Source organism: Sceloporus occidentalis, unplaced genomic scaffold (assembly GCF_023333645.1).
Source record: "Sceloporus occidentalis isolate IW3139 unplaced genomic scaffold, rSceOcc1.0.p SCAF_2, whole genome shotgun sequence".
Classification (NCBI taxonomy): Eukaryota; Metazoa; Chordata; class Lepidosauria; order Squamata; family Phrynosomatidae; genus Sceloporus; species Sceloporus occidentalis.
In genome coordinates this window covers 144,018,627-144,039,482 of record NW_028316982.1, presented here as the reverse complement: position 1 = coordinate 144,039,482, position 20,856 = coordinate 144,018,627, and the positions used below count along the sequence as shown (strand labels likewise).

General features: G+C 39.7%; 1 protein-coding gene across 2 annotated transcripts in view; it reads right to left on the bottom strand.

Moving 5' to 3' along the window:
- Nucleotides 1–20,856, bottom strand: part of LOC149319096 (Krueppel-like factor 5) — a 42,618-nt gene that overhangs the window by 6,578 nt on the left and 15,184 nt on the right. The window lies entirely within an intron of this gene.

Genomic DNA, 20,856 nt, shown 5'->3' with positions numbered 1-20,856 from the left:
ACAGGGATTGAACAACATTAGCCTTTTATCTACCAAAATTTGACTAGAGGTGAGAGTATGGTGTATGACAGAATTAAGTAACATGACACCCTACTTGCAGTCTAATGTGGCGCACTCGGAGTACTACTACCGCATTTTCCATATCTAGAATGGCTTGCACGACCCTTTTTGGTATTGCAAGAACTACATGGTGCTCTTTTCTCCTGCACAGTTTGCACACATAATCCCAGAAGCCGTCGGACACATGGCAACTGGGACACAACAAGAGTGTGAAGAGAGTAAGGTGAAGTGTCTGTTTCTTCCACATGACCTAGGACTTGTGAAATTTAATCTGTTTTAAAGTTGTTGTTTTTTTAAATTGATTTTATTGTATGTCACCCCTGGGAGCATATTATATAGCATGGAATAAAAGTATAAAATAAAATACTAAAATGGCATGGGAAGAGACATCATGGTGCAGCAGGTCCTATACAACTGAAGAGACCCTTGAGAGTTTCAGTTCTCTAAGGTGTTTTCACACCTTAAACAGTCACATGCACTTATGGCTCCATTTACTCAGGCACAGGTAATTAATATAAAAAGAACATGAGAACCACCCCAATAGATTCATCCAGAAATCCAATCAATTGCTCTGAGAAGACTACAAGTCACGGCATGCTGGCTTCGGACAAGTGGAGAAGCCTGAGCAAAATAAGGGTGGCAAGCAAAGTTCAAGAAGAAATAGGTGAAGTTCAACTCCACCCAGAAGGACAGGAGACTCCAGTAGAAATTGCCAGTGGACAATTGCTTTTTGTTAATGTACAACAGGAGTTAGTACCATTTGAAGGAAGGGGAGAGTCTATGTGCTGAGTAGGCTACACAGGCCCCTACCAAGCAGGCCTGGGCCACAGAAAGATGTCTGGATGAAAAGGAGCAATAGTCACCAAGGGATTAAACAATCTAGATTATTATTGATCAAATAGCCCAAGGCATGCTAATCTTGCAGTTGTCCCAAGTGGAAGAGGTAGCCCACCCCAAATCATCCATCCAGTTCCATCCCCAGAATGGCCTCCTGCCAATTTAGGTGCACCAGTTTCTTCTCCCCACCTTTAAATTCATATCCAACATTTGTAATGAAGTAACAAAAAAGAATGGCATAACCACTGGATCAACTGTGCATGTCCCAACAACATACCAATATACAGAAACTACAAAACAGAAATCCCTAGAGACAGTGAAAAAAAAATCCACACAGATGGACAGCCAGCATATGCCCAGGGTAATGTCTTATAAATCTTAAACAATGTAGGGAATAGGGCAGGTCAGTTGTAGTGCATACAGATTCAAAATGGCAGGGGTCCTGGCAGGCATATACATAGCCTGGTGTGGTCTCACGATTAGATCATTAACATGAGGATGGCATCCTACTGCTGATATATGCAAGCCAATGTCTAACCTCTGTCTGCAGGTGTCCTGTCCTCCCCTCTTGCACAATGACCACTCCACACAAAAAACTCATTTTCCTCCCATAAGGGCCCCTCATCACTTCAAGTTAGATGCCTCCTTTACCTCCTCAGGCCACTAACAAGCTATATTCCTATATCCAGATGTCCAATGACAATGTCATCCCCAAGGACCACCTAGGTGGTCCTAAAGAAAGCTGCCATTATTGTGCATCTAGATACAGGAACATAGCTGGGTGCTCACTGACTGTTTCACTACCCTGGGGTTAGGAGTGCAGGAGGAAGATAAATTCTCACACATTTTGTTGTTCTCACACAGGAAGTAAGAAATCTCAGCAGGCTTTCTTGACCCGTTAAGATATCATGTCTCATCTAGACATTTAGCAAGCCTGTTTCACACTCCTAACCTACAGTCAAAGTAATCACAAGATCCTTGCAAATGATGAAACCCCTTAAATGAAGCAAAGAACTGATCTGGGGGAATGGGCTGAAAGCTTATCTTATGGACTCCATGAAGTTGGTATGACATAGTTCCCAATAAACTGAAGGTTCAGTCTCCTTAGTTGTCCAACAAACACAGAAGCAACACTTCTGCAGGACTGCCTCAAAGTTAGAGAAGACCAATTTTGAAATTCTGGCTTGTAGGCAAACTGCAAGAACAGTCACCATCCAATTCTTTCCACAGTTTGCTTGCACATTACAAATATTGTTTCAACAGAATTACATTTGATTGAAATATTAAGATTATTTCTTCTAAAACTGGAGTGATAAAGTCTAAAAAAGGCATAGGCAAAGCCATCAATAAAGGACAGGATAATTTATATGTTTTAAAAAGACAAACCACAACTCAATATTGGAACAGAAGCAGATGTAAAAACAAAGGCCACAATCCAGCTGAAAGCTATTCTACCTAAATTCCATTGAAACCAGTGAAACAAGTCAAATCAGCTAACTTTAAACTCCAGTAGGACTTAAATTAGATGTGACTTGTTTCATGAGCTTCACTGGGATTTAGTCACAAAGAAAGTTTAACTGAATCATCGCCTTTATGTTTATATCCTTCATTGTGGCAGATGTGTTGTTGCTGGACATGGTCAAGAGCATGGACCATTGCTACACATGGTCTAGAACAGCCTAATAAAGTTGTGTCCAGTGAGCAATTAACTCCACCAGGATTGCATGGACTGCAAAAATGGAAAAAATAAATGGGTAAATAAACAAATATTGGGGAGGGGGGATCCTAACTGGATGTAGCTAGGAGTTTTTCCTGCTTTTCAAAAATGGGCGGTGTACTTTTTTAAAAAAAAATAAAGTTCAGTACCAGAAGTGGGAGCTTGCAACCTGTGTCTAGGAACACCAATTCCTTTTCCTGTGCCAAAAAAGTCAGTCCTGAGAGTCTGGAGGGACTGATAGCAGCAAAGATGAGGCAATATGCATTCCCAGGGCTGCATGTTGCCCTCTCCTAATTCAGAAAGAAACGCAACCATGAAAAGTTAACAGAAGTAGCAAATTTTATGTAATCAGAAGCTAAGAGGGAAAGCAGAAAACTATAGACACACACACACACACAAAAAAAACCAGATTACTCAAAGGCCTTTGTGCATTTTATGACTTTTTAAAGCTATAGCAACTTGTTTGGATATGCTGGAAGTTGAAAATCGGGTTCTCAGGAAGACAAATTGATGATGCAGTAATAGATTGAAGTCATCTTGTCTGACTGATGTGGCCAGTACATAAAGTATATTTTTATAAGGAGGAATCAGGCTCAAAATGTTTCAGATTTGTGGACTAGAGTTGGCAGCATAATGAGGCAGCTATTCTGAGGTGACAAGTACCTGAAATTCCCAGTGACTTCAACTGGAACGTACGATACTTAACACCTCTGAAATTTTGACCACAGATTTATGTAAGTGCCCAATATAGATTTAATTGCAGAGCTTTACACAGTTAGTTTGGAACATGTTGTCACAGATAGCTAAATATATGGTCATTTAATTTAGTACCCTAAGTGGGATATTTTAAGCATACCTATAAAATTCATAACTATGTTGATGAGAAGCGTATTCATAGAAAGCAGGGCCAGGGAAAAAGATTTTTCCTTATATACGAATGAGTCTATTCATTAAGAATTGAGAAACCATTATTACTGTGGCTAAACACTATCCAAATAAAGATACATTGGGAGGACAACATCTATAGCTTACTGCTGGCTAATAAAGACACAGCCCTACACATACATCCCCTTGATATGCTTATCTATCATGATCCCCAAAACCTTTGTTGTATATGAGGTGCTATGTCTTTAATATGCTTCCTAGTTTAATTCAGTTTCAGTGTTGCCTTTTTAATGTTTTTATTTGTGATCTATTTACTGTGTAAGTCACCTGAGTGGGAAAACACAGGATATAAAGATAATAATAATTTAGATAGAGGAGTGGAGAGGTAAATCTGCTCCTAGGCTGCACCACTACAGTTTGGAGGTGAGAGCCTCACGTGGTAGTATGTATCACATCTAAACAAACAATTTCCTTCTTACTAAAAATGTTCATATGAAGGGGGAATGAAAAAGGAAGACTAGAGCCTAACATGGTAGCTTTCTAGCCAGAGGAAATGTTTTGGATTTTTACCTGGATTGAGTGAATGTTGGTTCTCAATTGAGAAAACCCTTAGTCCACAGGCATAGCACAATTTACCTGTCCAGTTCAATGTGTCAGAGACACTGGCTTACTTTCACTGAAGATCCATCTTTTGTCTTTGCTCAGTGACTGGTACGTGTGCCACTTTCTTGGCACTTTCAGCATAGGATGCAAACTTATAAAGTTCCATCTCCAGCATCTCCAAGCTAGATTGGAAAAGACTCCTGTTTGAAACTTCAGGGAGCTACAGAGCTGACTCAGTATAGGTCAAATATATGTGCATGTGCGCATATGCATGCGCACACACAATACGCACATAGCATTCTATATGTCTATCGAATAAAAAAGACGGGACAGACCCCTATCCTACAAGCTTACCGTCTTAACTTCAGCAGAGGAAAAAGAGAGAAAGAAAAGCAGAATGGAAGAATGTGGGAAAGGAGAGGGAAAGTGTGCTAAGCAATGAATATACAGAAATGTAGTGACATATTTCCAGAGTAGTCCAGTATGCATTTTCTCTGAAGACTATCCCATTTTGTTCAATGGGACTTGGACATAGCAGTGGGGCCAAAGGAAAAGTAATCCAACAAAATTGAAGAGGGATTGTGGAGAGGTGGAAAACAGCATATGGAGTGCAAAAGTAAATAATCCTGTTGTCCTAGATCCCTCTGTCCTGCATGATTCTACAAAATTATTGTTCTGCTGTATATGGCAGCTGCTCAGACTGGTTTCCTAGAACTTTGTGGCATTAAGCAAATACCAAATGTTCACCTATGGAACAACTGAGAATGTGTAATTCATCATGTGTAGAAACCATATAAGTTTAGTTGAGATGCTTACATCCTTACAAAGCTGACACATACTGCCATATACAACATAATTAATCCTATACAAAATTGCTTGGAAATCTAACAGCTTCAGCAAGATATGTTCATTCTTCTTTTTGTGGAATAATAAAGTAATACTTCAAAGAAGCCAGCAACATTATCCAGGTTCTTTCTGGAGAGCAAAAGTTCTTAGAGTATTTTGGAAGGTCATAGTAGGTTCTTCCCCTAAACTTTTTATAGTTGAGGCACATTTACATCCTGACTCTTAAACACAGACATCTTCAGGTGCAGGACTGCAGTGTGTAAGAATAAGAAGGACCTCACCTCTGAGACTCACATCCCATGTCTCTGTCTGAGGCACAATCCTCTTTCTTCCCATCCTTCCTCCTCACCCATATGAAAAACATGACATGTTTCCTGAAATGATTATTTTGCAGTGCCATGCAACCATTATGGCTGCCACAAATGGGGAAATCCAAGCTGTGCTAGTCATTTTCTAAGACCGCCTCCTCCCAGTAAAATCTACCAAGAAATTAGTTTTGAGTGGTCTGAGTTTCTAACTCCTCAATTTCATACATGTTTATTCAGGAATATGCACCACTGGGTTCAACTGGACTGACAGGTAAGTCTGTAAAAGATTCCAGCCTAAAAACTGAAAACAACCAAGAATATATTTTCCCCACTTTAGCATGGTAAATACCAATCAAAATATATCATGGAAAAATATTTTCTTGCAGCAAAATGAATACTCTCAAGGGGGACATTTTCTCCTGTTTCCAGGTTTCCTCCCTTTCTAGCAAACATTTTCAAAAATATTTGGGGAAGGAAACATATATGTGTTATATCTTTTGCTACTCTAACATAGTATAAACAGGGCTTGTTGTTTGAGGTACGTTAAATAATAAATTATTTAACCCAGAAAAACTGTAATTTAAGAAAATAATAGTTTTAGGAGGGTCCATTTGTAAATGTTTTGTTGAGTGTTCAATTTTTCTTCAACACCACACAGAATCTCCCTCATACTTTGAAAGCACAGATAGTCACTACTTTATTTATTATATAGTTTCAGGATCAGATTTTTATTGGGACTTCTGCATATGAAGCATTAATTCCTCCCTCCCGTGATGATTTTACTGACAATCAAATCCAGACCGCTACCCAAGTGGGTGTAGGACAGGGAGGCACAGAGGACCAGAAAATACATCAGTGGACTTCTCTCCTGCAACAGAAATGGACTGGATATTTATTTCAAGGGGCTTGAAGTTACATCAAAGCAACTTGGGTCCAAAACACATGGCAGAAATAATCCAGTTTGAGATAGCCTTGATTGCCCTGGTTCAGTGCCAATGACTTCTGGGAACTGTAGTTTTGTGAGACATATAGCCTTCTCTCTCAGAGAGCTCTGGTGCCACAATACACTACAATTCCCAGGATTCTTTAAACACTGAGCCATAGCAGTTAAAGTGGTATCAAAATGGATTATTTCAGCAGTGTGTTTTGGACCTTAGAACATTTCTTAAAAACAAAACAAAATACAATGCACACATCCTAAGAGCCCTGGCGGCGCAGTGGTTAAATGCCAGTACTGCAGCCACCAGGTTGCAAGTTCGATCATGCAGGGTTCCAAGGTCCGCTCAGCCTTCCATCCTTTTGTAGGTTGGTAAAATTAGTACCCAGCTTGTTGGGAGCAATTGGTTTAAACACTGTAAACTGCTTTGGGAGTGCTAGTTCACTGCTAAGTGGTACAGAAGTGTACTTGCTATTGCTATCATCATGTTGATTATTATAAACTGCCATAAAGGAACTTACTATCATTACCACTGGAAAATATTTTTACCAACGCAAATGTGTTGCTGTTTTAGAGGCATCATTCACTTAAGTTCCTTTCCAACAACCGTAAAAAAGCAATACAGTGGCATACATCAAAATGCCCAAAGAAACCTTTTTAGCTTCCCCGCCCCACACACTAATGGGGGGGGGGGGGAAGCAAACATCACTAATTACACACACAGAGCTAGAAGTGTTACTAGTCTTTACTTTTGTGTGAGCTATCTTGGGTATAAACTCACTTCATCAGATGCAGTACAGGGCTCAGATATAAAGCGTATTATACAGTTGTGGGAGTGGGACAGAATGCAATAGAATTCACTCAGTACTTCACCTGAAGAAGTGTGTTTATACCCATGAAAGTTCATGCTAAAATAAAAATGAGTTAATCTTAACGGGGATGCTACGTTCCTTCCCACTCCTTCCTTTTTAGGCTGCAAGAGATTAACATGGCTTCTTCAAAGGGAACATTATTACACCTTCTTTCACCCATGTACAGAAGATTGCCAATAAAAAAAATCCTCCTAGATGTTAGTTTTTGTTATTTTTAAGAACAGAGTTCATAGTTACATCTGTAAATTACTGTAAAGTTTGATCTTTAGAGAGAAATTTCTGCCATACAGTTAATTTCACAACAGAATCCAACACACAACAGATGCACAGTGAGAACCACATTTTAGATAACAACAGTAGTCTATCCTCTTGATTCTGTTCTCTTGAATGGTATATATAAAGTATGGGATAAATGAAGAATTGTGTGATAGAGCAGGAGAACATGCCTTGGCAGTATCTCTCTCACACATTTCCACATACTTCTCTGTCATTTAGTTGAGAGAAAAATTTGGCCCAAGTTCCAGAGCAAGAATTGCTTTAAGTTATTTTAAAACTTATTCCATTTCTTTGCTATGGTGAGCTTTATGGAACAGAGGAATCCGAGGTTAACAAGATTTATTTGCTCTAAAAGCAAGGAGACACTGCACCCTTTATTCCCGCTGTCTACAAGCCACATAGCAATGTAAGAGTCGCTTAGCTTAATGACTACAAAATACAGAAGCTGCAAAGTTTCAGAAAATAGTTGATTCCCCTCCAGAAATTTAGAATGAACATTGAGAGGTCGTGAAACCCAAGAATGCCACTGGTCATCAAATATGACTGTGCTGGAACTCTGTTTCTGGAACATGGACTCTGCATTAAAACAGATATTTCACTGTAAAAAAAAGTTTTTTAAAAACCCTTAAAACACCAGCAGAACTCTTCCACTTCAGAGTAGCTTCCACAGGGTTTGCTAAAATGTCAACACTGTTCAACTAAAACAGCATGGAGGAAGCTGGTACCAAGCCTTGGCTAAGCGGCAACACTCCGGTTCTTTCTTCCTAAGCCAGAAATATTATACACATCACTTCTGAGAAAACAGAACTGCTTTCCTTTTAAGTTATGTTTCAACAGGACTTCTCCCCCTTCCCCCAATCTTTATAACTTTAATTTGATTTCTGCATCATCTTTGTCCAATTTCACAGGTTTTAAATATTTTGTTAGGCTTGAATCAATCACCAAAAGTATTTTAAGTCGTTGACATTGCTCATACGCATCCCTTCTAGCAAGTAGATTTTTTATTATTATTATTTTAGTAAAAGTTTGGAAAGCTTGTGGGATACATTTATGTAAAATTGTTGGTTGAACACCAACATTTAGCTTGGAACCAGTTTAGAACAAGACCACACAAAACAAGATAAGAAAAAGGAACTAGGGGAAAAAATAATAATCATTGTCATCTAAATCTATTTATTGAGCAACTACTGGTGCTACAGATAACACAAATCCTTCGTTTGATGTATCATTGAGATAAATGAGGCAGAGTACAGTGCCCCAGTCCATATCGTCCATCAGGCAGTATCCAATCATACAGCCCATAAATATATCTTCTTGGTGCCATGGTACTGGCTGTGCTCAGTTTCAGCTCTTGAACCATGCTGAGATAGCCTAAAAATATGCTACATGCTTTGCCCTGCAAATGATACCATAATTTCTGCTAGGATGTTGTTTTATCAACAATGGATGTTGTCATGGGTGCTAGAATTCTACCAACAGAAGAAGAAGAAAACACTTCTCTACCAGAATTGCTGGCTTGATTAATATAAACACTTATTTACCTAGCATTGAACTACATACAGTATTGTGTTTTTGAGGAAGGTATTTGGAGGAGGAATAGGATGTGTGTTTGTCTGCTTAGTATTTTTGGCACAAGAAAACTTGGAAGTTGGAACTGGAGGTAGTGGAAATCAGGTACTTGGATGAAGAGTAACAGGGAAAGGGCACTGCAGGGACTAGAAAAAGACTCCACCTTTAATCACAGCTTCTCTCCAGATTCCTTCCTCCTAAGAGCACCTGTTTATTTAAATCTTGCTCCATATGTTTATTTGCTCAATCATGAGGAGCTAAACATTTAATCTATATACAATGAAGTATGCCACACTAATACCACACATATATCTCTCACAGGGCGCTTTACGGAGCATGAACAAGACACAGGCCTTTGCCCCAAGTAGGTTTCAGAGCTTGGAATGTAGCTCCTAGAATCCCCAGCTAGTAGGATTGATAACTATGCTGGCTGGAAAATTCTGGGAACTGTTGTCCAAAATAACTCCTTGAACAACAGCATTTTCCCCATATAATGACAGCTCTCTGTGAGTGCCATTACCCTCCAATCTGTATGGACAACGTTCAGGGATGATTAAAATTATAGCCAAAAATATCTGTAGGGCACCAGTTTAGGAAAGGGAGATTTAGGCTTCTGCTGAGGAAGGATCCATTTTTCAAGAAGACAGTGGTGCAGAATTAAGGCCTCATCTTTATGCAGCAGTAGAAATGTCTTATGATGAGACAGGGAACCTTTGTCCCTTCTGATGTTTCTATCCACAACTCCCACCAACTTTTCCAAGCTCTGGAATCTACTTGAGGAAGGGTGCTGTGTCTTGTTTCTGCTGCTCTGTAAAGAGCACTATGTATGTGTGGAATTAACGGCATGGGAGCTGTTGTGTGATACTGTAAAACATAACTCATTTCAAACAGATCAAATGTTTAGCTCCTCCAGGTTGGATAAATGAACACACGCAACAAGTTTTAATTCTGTGTAGCTACTCTTAACAGTCCAAAATGTTTAGAAGGGCAAAGCTTTCCCACCACTAGTTTATAACAACCTAGCTTCCAGATCCTGAGAAACTAGTGTGTATCTGGATGTGCCTGATTTAAATCTCACCTCACTGACAAGTTAACTGGTCGAAGCAATCCATTTTGCTTACAATTTCCGAGCTCCAGCCCTCTTATCCACTAAAACCACAATATGGGAATAGCACTGGCCTGCACTGCAAGGCTGTTGCAGGAATTTTTACAACACAAGGAATATGTTTGAACTGATAGGGAATAGCTCTCATTGACTCAGTATAGTTCTTACCCTCTTCTGCAGTAGATATTAACATTAACAAAAATATATATTAGAAAGACAGATTTCAAGGTCTAAATTTTGAAGCAGCACCTGGTTGTGTGCTAGATTAAAATATCAAATGTTTTGGACTCTTCCATCTTCTGCCTTGGGTGGGACAGAACAAACATTTGCTTGTCTTTGCTCTGCTCTGCAACTGACTGCCAGACCATGTATGCATCTCCAGGCCAGGATTCAACACTGTTATTCCTAGAGCATGGTTAGCACCATGTTTTCTTTTTAAACTTAAAAAAGAATATGCTTTAAAATAGATTCATAGGGTGGAGTTTTATTTTCTAGGGGAGTAAGAAAGGAAAAACTCAAAAGAGTTTGTAACAAAACAAGTTCAAGCACGCAAAGCAGCATGCTTCTACAAACAGTCCAACAAAATGATAATTTACTAACCTGAAAGGAAAGATAAAGGGGAAGTTTATCCTATTGATAAAGGCAAGTTTGCACTACCTTTCTTAAACTGTACACTGTGTTCTTCCCAGAGAGGAAGCGTGAAGAGTAACTGACTCACTTGTGTGATTTCTGTTCTCTTCCTCCATCTTCATCTTTTTCTGGTTGCCTATTGCTCAACATATCCCCATCTCTCCACCTAAATTTAGTTTTGCACCCAAGAATATGCAGGAAGCTATGATCTTACTAATGCTACAACTCAATAATGTCTTCATGGGTTCTGCCCCCCATCCCCATTGCTATCTATCTATGACAGCAATTAAGTCAATACATATATATAGATTCTCTTCTCTTCTCTTCCTCTCACTCTCTCTTCTAAATAAAAAAAACCTTTTATTGACACACTGGATTCATACTGACATGCCTGACAGGCTTTGTCCTTGTCCTTTAAAAAAAGCATTATTCCTGTTGTCAATTTAGAGGGTAGTCTGTAGAGTGCCTAATTTTTAGGTCCTTCTGAAATAATAATTGCTGTTATTTGTTAGCCAAGTGCAAACATGCCATTCAGATTCAGAGGTGATGTGGAGCAGTGGTTACTGTTGGAGAGCAAAGTTCTGTTTTTTCTTGGCTTAATTTGGGCCAGTAACACTACTTTAGTTTGGCCTGAATCACAGGACAGTTGTTAAGATAATGTAGGGGGGAGAAGGGGAAGAGCTTTGTCAAGAGGAAGAGAACAACTGCACCTGGATCCCAAACAACTTCCAGGTTGGAGATTAATACTCTTCTTCCATTTAACTGAATCCTATCTCTGAGGACAGCTGTTATCCTATAATCAGCCACTGTTTGGCAACTCTTTCTCCTGTCTAATGCTATTGTCATGCTGCAGAAATAAAGTGGTTTGACACCACTTTAACTATCATGGCTCCATCCTGTGGAATCCTATGACTTGTAGTTTGGAGAGATATTCAGCCTGGTCTGATGCCACACCAATCTACAAATCCCAGAACTCCATAGGATGGAGCCATGATAGTTAAAGTGGTGTCAATCTACTGTCAAACTGCTGTATTTCTGCACTGTAGAGACACCCTTAAGGTAGAAAGGGGTTTTAGAAAGAGCTGCATCCATAGAAAGCTACTAGATTTTAGGGGATCCTTTCAGCCTCTCACACCATAGCTCATTCCATGCAACAGGGTCCCCCACTCCTTTGTGCAGCAGCACTTCAGGGTACTGGATAAGCTGCCGTGGAGAGAGGAGATGAAGGAATCTGGTTTTACCATCAGCCATTTGCACATGCTTAAAATTGGATCGAACCCAGTAGGAGCCAGAACAAAATCTTGTCATGCAGTGGCATTTTGTGTTGTAATTTAGCTTTATTCCCTGGAAAAGGCAGGAGGTTATGACCTTACTAACACTATGGCTTGTAAGCTTAGAAAGCCACCCGTCATGTCATCTGCTATGTTTCAGATCTAGTTCAAAGTGTTCATTTGGAGACAGAACCGTCTGCTTTTTCCCCCCTGGTAATGCGGGGGGAGTGTGGATTATGTGAGTATAATTATATAATTATATGAATTATACTTAAATATTTCCCAGCCCCATCAATAATACTGTAGTTAAGAAACAGTATTATTGAGAGCCAGCATGATGTAGTGGTTACAACTCTGGACACCGGGGTTCAAATTTCTGCTTGGCTATGGAAACCCACTGGGCAACTTACACTCTCTCAGCCTCAGAGGAAAGCAAAGGCACCCCCCTCCTTGAACCAATCTTACCAAGAAAACCCAGTGACAGGTTCACCTTAGGCTCACTGTATGTCAGAAATGACTTGAAGGCACACAAAAATAACTATTATGGAGTGGGAAGAGGATCTGACTGAGGGTATTTGCTTTCTATTCCTTTCAGTTATTAAACTCACTGGGTAATCATGTCAATACTCACTTGCCATGTTACATATCATTTTTTGGAGGAAGGTAGGTTATACACCCAGTAAAATAACAAACTATAAATACGCTCTCACCCTAATGCATTTCACATAGTTCATGCAAGCAAAAAACGGAAGGGCCTCACATATTGCACCCTGAATTCCTTGAAGAACTGTCTAGATATAAATGTGACAAATCCTTACAGTAATCCACCATACAATTAAGTTGGTAGCATTATGTATAAGACAGAGAAAAGACAATTTGTTTTAATCAGGGCCATCTGGCAAAGTAGTTTTTACATCCATAAAAGGCAAGCATTTACTGAAACTGTTAGCCAACTGAGAAACAGGGAAATGTGAAACGGTTAGCTTCTCAGACCCAAAGTGTGTTCAATTACCTTAGATACCTGGATACTGAAATGCACTTCTTGTTATGGTTGTCAATTGTCCAGAAAAGGTCCGGTAAAGGCACAAGTACCAGGAGCAGATAGTTAAATGCTTGTACTGCAGCCACTCACTCAAAAACCATAAGGCTACAAGTTCAATACCAGCCAGGAGCTCAAGCTCGACTCAGGCTTGCATCCTTTTGAGGTTGCTAAAATGAGTACCCAGATTGTTGGGGGCCATTAGCTTACACTTTGTAAACTGCTAAGGGAGTGCTTACATGCACTGATAAGCGGTATAAAAATGTACTTGCTATTGCATTGTCACCCAATGTTGGCTGATGAAACTGCACTGTTAAACCTGAGAGTTGCAACCTCTCAGGCTGATATTCCCCAGAAATATTTGCACCCTGTACTTTAGCAAAAAAGGGTACCCAGAGTAGTTTACAGTTAATTCACAAGAGATTACTAATAATTAAAAAAAATCTTTCTGCAAGTCAGAAGGTGACAATTTTGACATCAGATCTACAAAAATGTTCCTTCTTCACCAGTGTTTGCAAAAGAAGGTGTTTCATGCCACAATTGCAAGGCAAGTCCCTCTCTTTTTGTTTCAGACTGATCTTTAAGGAGCTATCCAAGGTTGTTAATCTTGTCTTCAAAATTGATTTGACAGTCTGGATGTTTCCTTTAAAGTTGGGCCAAAACCCCAGAGTGGATTCTTATTTGTCCCACTTACATTCTTATTTGTCCCACCGCCAACTTCCAAAGGATTTTACAGGCCTTTTCTAGTCAACCATTATTATTTCCATTTCACAGATAAGGAACAGAGAGGCCAGGGCTCCATGGTCACATGCTGCATCATGATGCCTGTATTGGAGGGACGTTTTTACTTCCGACTGCCTTGTCACATTGAGTTCCTTACATTACCTCATAAACATACATAGCTTTTCTTTTCTCAGTCCAAATTGTGTGTTTCATGAGGAGTTGTCCATCTCTGAATAGAGACTAGAAAAAAGCCCATCTCTGAATGGAGACTACAGAATCACCACAGGCAGGAACAGTCTTCCAATTATAACGTTATAGCAGAGGCAACCTTTTCCACCAGTCATACAAAAACAAAAGACTGTCAAATTTTAAAAAGAGGATCTGTAATAAATCCACACCATCTGGCATGTGTATTTATATGTCCCGTATACAGGGAGTAAGTTTTCCTTGTATATGGTATGGGTTCCACAGCTGCTCAGCTGCGCTCTGCCATTCTCACACTTCACGCTTCAAAGATGGCACTTCTAGGCTAAAAGCCATCACCCCCAGCACACACCCACTCCAGTTTTAATAGTGGGGTTTATATAGCTAGCTTCAGAGACCACCAACTCACTGAGTCTGACACAACCAGAACCTTAATGCTAAAATCCTACTTTGATCTAAGCAACAGAAGCTCCATCTGAACACTGAATATGCCTTTTGTCAGAAATCGTTGCATATACATATATTTAATGGAATCTGACAAGATAGGAAGCTGGCAAACGCTAGGTTTTACCTAGATGGCATTTTCAAAACTGCACGCTGTGAGGTGTAACTTAAAGGCCTGACCCAGGACACCTGCCCACAAGAGACACTTGTGCCCCCAGTTGTGTCATCACAACGTTTTATTTGTGATTTGTGTGTGTTCAGGTATCCAGAAAAGGACTTTTTATACTGAAACAAAAAGGAAAAAATTGGCAAATTTCATTAGGGAAGATGGGGAGTTCCATGCCCTTCAGTCAATGGATCACTACTAGTAAGTACTGATGTGTGTGGTGCCAGAGAACAGTTATATGGACACCCTGGACTGCTAAAACAACAAATTAATGAATCCTGGAGCAAATCAAGCCTGAACTCTCCTTAGAAGCCAAGATGACTAAACTGAGACAGCCATACTTGGGCCCTATCATAAAAAGGCGTAACTCACTAGAAAAGGCAAAATGTTTGTTAAAGTAGAACAGGAGAGCTAGTGTGCCATTGTAGTTTGAGCATTGGACTATGACTTTGGAGACCAGGGTTCAATTCCCAGCTCAACCATGAAATACACTGGTGACCTTAGATAAGTCACATGCTCGCAGCCCCAATGGAAGGCAATGGCAAATCTCCTCTGAACAAATCTTGCTAAGAAAATCCCATCATAGGTTTGCCTTAGTGTCACAATTTGAAGGCAGGCAGGCATGCGTGTGCATGCAGATACACCCTACAATAGAGGACGACTGCATTACATATGGATGGACTCAATCAAGAAAATCTGTAGGACCTGAGCCAGGCTGTTAATGTCAGGGCAACTCAGAGGTCTCTCATTCACCATAAGTCAAAAGTCACCTTGATAGCAATTAATAATGAAACTGGTTTTTGTTTTGTTTTCTTTTGTTTACTTCTCTCTTCCTCTCCATGGGTGTAGATCCTTCTGTATATGAATGTTTTGTTTTGGCCCGAGTCAGAATGTGGAAAAGCTGCTTTTTTAGACTATGATGCCCAGCACAGTCAGTCCAAAACAGTAACTTTTCTAAGCTCTGGTTATAATTTATTTTAGGAGGCAAAGAAAAAATCCTAAACTGTCCAAAGAATGTTGCCAAAATTTTAAGAAGTTCCATATCAAGTAATGGGAAAGTGTTAGCTGCTGGCAACTCCTGTGACCCAAAAGAGAGATTCAGGAGTGGGGGGAAACACCTTGTAAGGCATTTTCAGAAGGAACTGTGTTTATGGCTAGCAATAGTCATTCTTATCAGTCATCAGATATCCTGGAACTGAAGCTTACTTAATTCCTTTGAGAGAGCAAGTGACATGTTCACAGGAGATATATCAGGCATTTAATCAAAAACAATTTTTTGCTGGTTTTAAGAATCAAAAGAAACACACACACACACACACGCCTCATTATAGCTGGCACTGTTCAACCCACGTTGGCGAATAAGAATGATCTTCATGAATGGCTCAATAAGCCTATACCCAAAACAAAAACATTGGTTTCTAAGTCAGTAACTGGATACAAATGAAAAAGGAAGACTAACCAAACACAGGGATGGCCCATTTCTGAATTCCTGGTGGCTATTTCACCTTTCAAGCAGTAAGAGTCTGGAGCTCACAATACTGTATACTTTCAACTGCACCAACTACTCTTCATCCACCCCCATCTGTATCCTCTAAATGGCAGGGGTTTCTAACAATGGTGGTTCTACTCAGCATTAAGAGTATCAATATTATGTGGCATATATGATGTCCGAAAACAAATACACCTCCATACAAATGTCACAGCATTACAGAATATGGTAAGCTATTTAGCAACTTGAAAAGATCTTACTTGTACAAAAAATAGGATGCCCCTGATGGCAGGTCAATGCTTTACCAAAATAGTATTCAAATTCGGTAGAGCCACCTATTTTTTTATTTTTTAAAAAACAAAACCCTGCAGGGCAGAATTTTGCCCAGTGAGACATCTAACATAAGCAAAAAGTTACAGCTTTTCAATGACTAACTGAAAAACAAGACATATACTGTCCTTTTTGAATGTATTTTACCATTTCTCTCTTGAGGAAGGAATGGTTTTACGCAGTAAACAAAGATGCTGTCCCAAGAGCATTTTCAGCATGATCTTGTGTTCACTCTTAGGTGTCCTGATAGTGATGTATATTAACATTTGCTCCATTTTGTGCCCTGTTATTTTCTTGGGGTTGTATCTGCCTTGATTTAACAGATAGCCATCTAAAAATCATGATCAGTATAACTGATGGTCTTACAGCCAAGAAGCTTCTCTACCTCTAAGAACTCATTTCAAATATTGTATTGCTAACAGAGAAGGAAAGCCGCTTACTTTCTAGGTATGGACACAGCCGGCAGACATCTCTTACAGCAAGCAGTTTTGGAAAATGTACTAGTCCATTCTATACAGAGACCTATTCACAGTGAGGAAATGTTACACACACTCATAGTTGTGTTAATACTGTTTTAACATGCCCTTCTTATCACTTTCCAGATGTGTCTGCCCAATTTATTGATGCATTTTAGCCCAGCTTTCCTCCAACAATTCCAAATCAGCATACACAGCTCTCCACTCTGCCATCTTTATCATCACAACAACCCTTTGAAGTAGATCAAGCAGAGAAACTGACCCAAGGTCACAGAGTTGGGTTTCATGGTTCACAGGGATTTTGCACCTGGTTCCCCCAAGCCTCAGTACAATACTGTATTCACCTCACCATACTGGCTCTGAAAAATAAATATTATGACTTCAGAATATTATATGATCAAGTAAGAAGCTCATGCATATGTTCCTCCTTTGGCCTCAGCATCAAGAAATAATCCTCTCTTCCAAGGCATCTGAATTTGTGCTTACAATTCAGGAGTGGCTACTGCCAGAAATATTTCCTATCCGTGTTTTTTAAGTTCTTTGGAAACATTCATAAGATTAGCCCCTTCTAACTAATTGTTTTATCACATTAGCACTCAGATATTGTTGTTGCTTCCAAGAGCATAGCGCAGAGATAGAGAAAAGAGGCTACAGTCACAGGCTGCAGGACAAATAACTACAACAAAGGCCCTCAATTCAAAAATCTTAAGTGTGTTTCTGTATACCTTCTTTATGCTAGACCATTAAACACACCACAAATGAGGAAGCAATGAAGAAAAGCAGCAATGAGAAAAATAAAAGATAATATAGCTAAGGAAGACAATAGTTGTGAGACAAACAGAAGCAAAGCAGATCAAAGCAAGTGGAGAACAAAGAGGACTGAAAAGTTTGAGGGATTTTTTTAAAACTAAGAATCAAAGGGAGTGTTTCTCCTCTTCCTATCCCACATTCTGGCATTCAGTATTTAAATTCATATATGTATTTAGCACATGAATTTAAGTTGCAGAGCCTTTACCCATAAAAATAACTTAGTATTGGTGTTTGTCATCAGTAATGGTCTGGACAAAGATGAAGAAATTGGACCTTAATCCAGACAGGAGAGCGATGCTCCTGCTGGTCAGTTAAAAAGTAGATCAGTGAAAAGGGAGTCAATCTGTATTGGGTGGGGTTACCCCTGAAGAAGCAGGTCCACAGCTTGGGTGTGGTCCTGGACTCAACTCTGACCCTGGAAGCTCATGTTTCAGACAAGGCTAGGACTGCATTTGCTAGTGTGCTGCATTTGCTTATGTTCCTTGAGATGTCAGCTCTGGCTTCGGTGACATATGCACCCCAGCTGGACTACTGTAACATACTCTACATGGGTCTGCCTTTGAAAATGTTCTGGAAACTTCAACTGGACCAAAGAGCTGCAGCCATATTGCTAACTGGGGCTGGTTACAGGAAACACACAACTCCCATGCTACAGCTCTGATGGCTACCAGTCCATTTCTAGGCAAAATTCAAAGTGCTTGTTTTGACCTATAAAGCCCTATAAGGCTCAGGCCCATCTTAATTGAATGACAGTATTCTCTCTTACCAACCAGCCTGTGCTTTCAGATCTGCTGGGGAGGCTCTTCCCTCTGACCCTCACATGTACATCTGGTGGGAACACAGAGGAGGGCCTTCTCAGTGGCTGTCCCAAACTCTGGAACTCCCTTCCCCAGGGAATTTAGAATGGCATCTTGCCTACTTTCCTCTCACAGACAAATAAAAACGTTTTGACAGGCATTTGATGGGTGACTGTATAAGGCCTGTCTCAACTAAACAATGAATTGGAGCCTGCTAATTGTTGTATGTATAACGATATATGTTTTAATCTGGCTTCAAACTATTTCTCAGGCAAAATCAGAAAAATTACTTTCATGGACTATTAAAATCCTCAAGCAGCACAGCCAGTAGATATACTGGATTCAGGGTTGTCATGGGAGTTGTAATCCAAAAAAAAAAAAAAAAAAAAAAAAGTCCCAAACTCTGCTCAGTTATAAGGTAAGGGTGATGTTGGGACAGCCATCAGTTCTCAGTCCTATTCCCAAAACAGAATCAGAAAGACCCATCTAGAAAGGCTCTGCCTCTGAGCCCCTGCACAGAGTACTGGGAGCAAAATAAAGCAATAAAAAGTATGATTCTAGCACCTGTCCAAGTCTTTTCACTCAGTACTGGCTCTTGATCATCATGTCCTTTTCAGGTTTTAAAGAGCAAATGACTATAAACCCAAAAATTAATCTGAGGGTGTCAGGGAGGAGACGTTTTAAATTGGCCTGCCTTCATTTAAAAAATTAAATTAAATTAAAAATGATGGATTGTATGCATCTTGTTGCAGAGGATGCCACTTCCCTTGAAGTATTCAGGGGCATCCATTTCTCCCCAACAGCAAGTACAAGCTATATCTATAGACAGATGAAAATAGTTTCTAGCATTAACTGGAGACCTATTAATGGCAAAGCAGGCATGTGACCAAAGGACATGTCTGCTCTGAAGCTCTCTCTGTGTGGGGAAAACCAAGAGGCTGCTCAAGAACATCTTCCATGTGAACACAGACAATCGCTTGGGGGGAAGTGAGCAGAATGCAGCCAAGAACTCAAATTCTCTGCTAAAAAAAATTCTACAGTACAACCCAATGTATCTCTATCCAGAAATAAGTCCCAATAAAGTCTGTGAGACTTACTCTCAGAAGAGCAGCAACTAAAATTGCAGCCTTAGACCTCCTGCAGAAAAAGCAAGTGAGGAGTTTTTGAAGATGTGCAAACTGCCTTCTTGTAACATTCAGTGGCACAGGGGGAGTTAAGGCTTCATGACAAGGGGTTATAAAAATTATTGTATATACTCATGTATAAGTTTAGAAATTTTAGTCAAAATTGATTCAAATAGCCTGGGTCGACTTATCCACAGGTCAATGTAAATACTGTACTTTAATTGTTATATATATAAAAAAGGAATCATCCCCTGGTGAAAGGCAAATGTGTAATCTGTCCTGGAAGCACTGAGTCTGCTCTCTCCTCCACCTAGCTTTTAGTGTCAGCACAAACATTTATCCTACTAGAATTTTATAAGTTCTTTGGCATTGTTTTCCTTTGTTTTATCCTTTAGAACCTTTGTTACATGCCCCTAAGTTTTACCCTCGACGTATCCATGAGCCATATCAAAATCTATAATTTTGGCCCCAAAACCTGCCCTCAACTTATACATGACGTCAACTTATAGTCAGGTATATTAGACTACAACTTCCAGAATCCGCCAATTAGATGGCAGGACCTCTGGGAGTTGTAGGATAAGATGTAGCATTTCCAGACTCTGCTCACACCTGAGATGGCGAGATCATGATGGATAAAGGTGCACAGCTAGTAACCAAATCTCAGTAAGATTAGTTTTCATTCCCCGCTTAACACTTCAAAGGAAGGGTATTTTAGGGGCCAGACTCCAAAGAGATAGGTAATAGGCTGTATCCAGAGAAGTTCTGGATTACAAATCTCATCAGATCCACACAGTATAGTGAAAGCTGATGAGCATTGCTATCCAACAATATTTAAAAGGTCACAAGTCATACAGGCCTGGGTATGGGAGATATTGTTCCAGGCACTCTTCACAAAACAAAGTTGGTATAAATACTGGAGAGCTATTTAGGAATATGGCCTTGACACTTGTTGGATTTGTATTTTTTAAAAGTGTGCAAATATCATGGCAGAAAGGTTAACTATTTATTAAAAAATATAATTAACTTCCTTTTATTGGCTTCAGGCAAGCAAGGTCAAGTCAGGCACTGGAGCTGATAATGCCAAATTGCTGAAGGTTTATGGTACTACAACCTATAAAAGGCATTTTTGTCATCATTATGATGATTGCATAATGCCACTTATGAAACTCAAGTTATTCCCATGCTTAAAACAAGGGATGAAAGCTCTGCTTTATGGATTCTTAAATGGTGTCTTTTAAAGGTAGCTTCAGTTAGAACAAAAGGTGAAAATTAGACATCTCTCAAAGAATGGGGAGGGGGAACTCTGAGTTTTCAGGTGTTATATGGCACCACACCACA